Source organism: Mobula birostris, chromosome 16 (assembly GCF_030028105.1).
Source record: "Mobula birostris isolate sMobBir1 chromosome 16, sMobBir1.hap1, whole genome shotgun sequence".
NCBI classification, from domain to species: Eukaryota; Metazoa; Chordata; class Chondrichthyes; order Myliobatiformes; family Myliobatidae; genus Mobula; species Mobula birostris.
In genome coordinates this window covers 33,966,114-33,970,944 of record NC_092385.1, presented here as the reverse complement: position 1 = coordinate 33,970,944, position 4,831 = coordinate 33,966,114, and positions in this window count along the sequence as shown.

The window sequence follows — 4,831 nt, the reverse complement described above, 5'->3', positions numbered from 1 at the left end:
CGGTCGATCTGCACGCTGGCGCACGCTCCCCGGGATAGGGCATCAGGGGGCTCATTGAGCTTCCCAGGCCTGTACATGATGTCATAGTTGAAGGTGGAGAGTTTGATTCTCCACCTCAGAATTTTATCATTTTTGATTTTGCCCCGCTGTTGGTTACTAAACATGAATGCGACTGAGCGCTGGTCAGTCAGCAGGGTGAACTTTTTGCCGGCAAGATAGTGCCTCCAGTGCCTAGTAGCTTCCACTATGGCCTGGGCCTCTTTCCCCACCGCGGAGTGCCGAATTTCAGGGCCTTGAAGGGTACGGGAGAAGAACGCCACCAGTCTTCCCACCTGGTTGTGGGTAGCAGCCAGCGCAAAGTCGGAGGCATCACTCTCTACTTGGAAGGGGATGGCCTCATCCACCGCATGCATTGCTGCTTTGGCAATGCCCCCTTTAATGCGGCTGAAGGCCGCGCTGGCCTCGGCTGAGAGGAGGAATGTGGTGGACTTGACCAGGGGGCGGGCCTTGTCTACATACTTAGAGACCCATTGGGCGTAATATGAAAAGAAGCCCAGGCACCTTTTGAGGGCTCTGAGGGTGTTGGGAAGAGGGAGTTCCAACAGAGGGCACATATGGTCAGAGTCAGGGCCAATGACTCCATTCTCCACGACACACCCAAGGATAGCAAGTGGGGTGGTTCCAAATACACACACTTATCCTTGTTATAGGTGAGATTGAAAGCTTTAGCCGCTTGGAAAAATTTTTGGAGGTTGTTGTCGTGATCCTGCCGGTCATAACCGCAGATGGTGATGTTATCCAGATATGGGAACGTGGCCTTCAGTTGGCACTGGTCCACCATCCGGTCCATTTCCCTCTGGAAGACAGATACACCATTCGTGACACCGAAGGGGACGCGCAGGAAGTGATAAAACCTGCCATCTGCCTCGAAGGCGGTGTAAGGGCGGTCCTCCCGGCGGATGGGGAGCTGATGGTAAGCGGATTTTAGGTCTATGGTCGAGTACACCTTGTACTGTGCTATCTGATTGACCATATCCGTGATGTGGGGTAGAGGGTATGCGCCAAGCTGCATGAACCTATTGATGGTCTGGTTATGGTCCACGACCATCCTATTCTTCTCCCCGTTCTGAACAATGACCACCTGCGCCCTCCAAGGACTTGTGCTTGCCTCAATGACCCCCTCCCTGAGCATCCGCTGCACCTCCGACTTAATGAAAGCTCTGTCCCCCGCGCTGTACCTCCTGCTTTTAGTTGCCACGGGTTTACAGTCGGGGGTCAGGTTGGCGAACAGCGGTGGGGGAGGGACCCTGAGGGTGGAGAGGCCGCAAGTGGCGTTGGTAGTGTGGCTGTTGGCATGGTGTTGGGTGGAATGTGCGAGTCGGTGTGGGGGGGTAGTCAGTAGCGGGATATGTGACGTATTCCTACAAAACTGGGGATTTACGACAGTGATTGGTGGGAGGGGCCTATCATACTCCATTGTCAGGCTTTTCAGGTGGCTCTGGAAGTCGAGCCCCAATAGCACAGGGGCACACACAGTTGAGGCAAGACCAGTAATGTAAAGTCTCGATATTCTGTGCCCTGCACCACTAGCCTCGCTACACAACCCCCCCCCCCCGATGTCTGTTGTATGCGACCTGGAAGCCATGGTGACCCTCTGACTTACCGGCTATATCGCGGGTCCGCACGCAATGCTGCACCGTGTCTGGGTGGATAAAACTCTCCGTGCTGCCCGTGTCAAACAGGCAGCTTGTCCCGCGCCCCTCCACCAGGATGTCCAGCATTGACCTTGTGAGTTGGTGGGGAGCGCTTTGGTCGAGGGTCACGGAGGCCAGAGTTAAGTCGCTGTCTTGGTCCGGCGTGCTGGGGTGCCTCGTGAGCACCCGTGGGTCGTAGGCGGTGCGAGATGGCGCTGACCAAGATGGCCGCCTCCATGCCTCGCACATGGTGGCAGAGTGCAGGCAAGATGGTGACCCCCATGCCTCACACGTGGTGGCGGCGTACAGGCAAGATGGCGACCCCCATGCCTCGCACGCGGCACTGCTCGATCCTGCTCGCGGTTTGGACTTACAGGCCTTGACGAAGTGACCCTTCTTTCCGCAGCTGGAGCAGGTAGCTTCTCGGGCCGGGCAGCATTTCCGGGGGTGCTTCTCGAGTCTGCAGAAGTAGCACTTCACGGGCACGCGACTGGCAACAGCCGTGGTCAATTCACTGGCGAGTTGCGGGGTAAATATTGTCAGTCACTTCACCCCGCGGGACTCTTTTTTAAAAGACTGGAAGTAGAGTAAATACTGAAAGGCTTTTATTAACCGTAAAATATGACCTCCACCATGCAGAGTATCTGCCCCTGGACTGAGGGAGGAGCAGTGGCACAATCGCCTTTATTCGGGGGTCTGTGGGAGGAGCCACAGGAGCAGTCAGCAGAGGGGCACGTCCAGACAGGTAATCCACTTACAACATTTATATATGGTTTACCACACCAAGCAACATACTCAAAATGCTGGAGGAACTCAGCAGACCAGGCTGCGTCTATGGAAAAGAGTACAGCTGACATGGAAAAGAGTACATTTTTGAAAAATAATATGACGCCTGTACTCTTTCCCATAGACGCTGCCTGGCCTGCTGAGTTCCTCCAGTATTTTGTGTATGTTGCTAAGTCTGAGACTGACAGATTTATGGGAAGTATAAATATCGAGGGATATGGGAGTAATGTTATACAGCAAACGAAGCATCGGATCATCTACGATCATCTTAGATGGTGATACAGATTACAGCATGCATTAAACCTACTCCCACCTCTAGTCATTATATCCTTGTAATTACTTAGGTTTTGTTCCTGAAAAATAAATTTTGTAGGAGTGCTATGAGTTCTACGATATAGTCATAATAGTGGTCCAAAGGACACCTGGACTGCTATACACATAGAACATGCTAGAACAGTACAACCAAGAAGCAGACTCATTCGTTCATGTCTGCAATGAACATGATGCCAAATTAAACTAAATCCCTTCTGCCTATACATGATCTACATGGCATATGATGTATCTAATAGTCCTTAGAGGTCACTATCATACCTGCTTCCACACTAGCCTGCAGCTCATTCCAGGCACCTATGTAAATAAACTTGCCTGTACATCTCCTTTAAATTTTCCCCTTTCACCTTCAATGATTGTCTACGCTACCTAGGCTTCTCATAAATGTCTATCAGGTCTCCCCCCCAGTTTCCACTGCTTCAAAGAAAACAAACCACCTGGCCAACTTCTCCTTACAGCTAAGCTTTAATCTAATCCAGATAGCATCTTGATAAACACCTTATGTACCCTTTCCTAAGACTCTATATCCTTTCTGTAATGGGTTGTGGCCCAACCATAGTTCTATGTAGCTGCATCATGACTTCTATTCTCTTATGCTCAATGCATAAACCAATAAACACTAGCATGCCATAGACCATTGTTATTGCTCTATCTACTTGCATGCCCACTTGCAGTGAAAAATAGACTTGGGTCCAAAGATCCCTCTGTACATCAAGGCTGTCAAGAGGACTGCCATTAGCTGCCATACTTTCCCATTATATTTGACCTCCTAAAGTGCAATAGCTTACACTTTCTCAGAATGAACTTCATCAGCCATCTCTCCCCCACTCCCATTCCCATATCTAAATCTATCAAATCAAGCTTAATTATCATTCAAACCATACATGTATACAATCGAATGAGACAGCCTTCCTCTGGGTCCAACATGCATAACGTACATTCAAAATAGCGTGAGAGAAAAAAAAACACACATCTTTACGCAAGAAAACACATGTGTAGTTCAAGTCTCTGAGCGACGTGCACATTGCTGGTACAGCTCCTGGCAATCCAGCCAGTCATTCGGCCAGTCAGACATTGCAGAGTAGCACCGAAGAGAGAGGCCGAGTACAGAATCCACATTACACCGCCTCCAGCATTGACTCACCTGGACCACAGCAGCAGGTAAACTCGCGGCTTGAGGCCTGGTCCTCGCTACAACCAAGGCTACACTGCTGCCTTGACACCTATCTTGCAGCCAAACAAGGGAAACAAGCCTGTGGCATCTTGCAGTATCAATGTCCAACAGGGTCTTGCAATCACAAGGGAAACATCCAAGATGGTCAGACGCAGTTAACACTACGCGTTGCTTTCGTGCACCAACTCTGATGTCTTTGAGTAGCAGTAGCAGCAACAACCCAGTCAGCAGCCAGGTCAGTTCCTCTGAACTCTCTGCAGCTCAGTTGCCGGCTCTTCCTTCTCCAGCCCGACTGCAAGCTGCTGCTCCTCTGCACCGCCCACCAGCTTCTCCTTCTCTGGCCCGAGTGCCAGCTCTGTCGGCTGCTCTGAACAACGAGCAGCTCACTGATGCGGTAGACCTCTTGTTCTTGCAGTCTGACAGAGTCTGTGATCGTACAAAACACATTTTATCCAATCATATCCTTTGGCTGTGCTCAGCCCCGTCCAATACACCACCAACACACTTAGCAGGTGTAGACTTTCAGAACTGGGTAAGAAAGCATAAAAATCAGTCACCATTTAGTTAAGTAAAACTAGTGTCAATTATTTTGCATTATAACTATTTTAGTTGTCGGGAGTACAGAGAAAATTTACAAGGATGTAGCTGGGACCAGAGGACCTAAGTTATAAGGAAAGATTAAATAGTTTAGGACATTAATTCCTGGAACTAAGAAGATTGAGTGGAGATTTGATAGAGGTACACAAATTTATGAGGGTTATAGATAGGGTAATACAACCAGAGGTCATGGGTTAAGGGTGAAAGGTGAAAGGTTTAAGGGGATATGTGAGGAAACTTCTTCACTCAG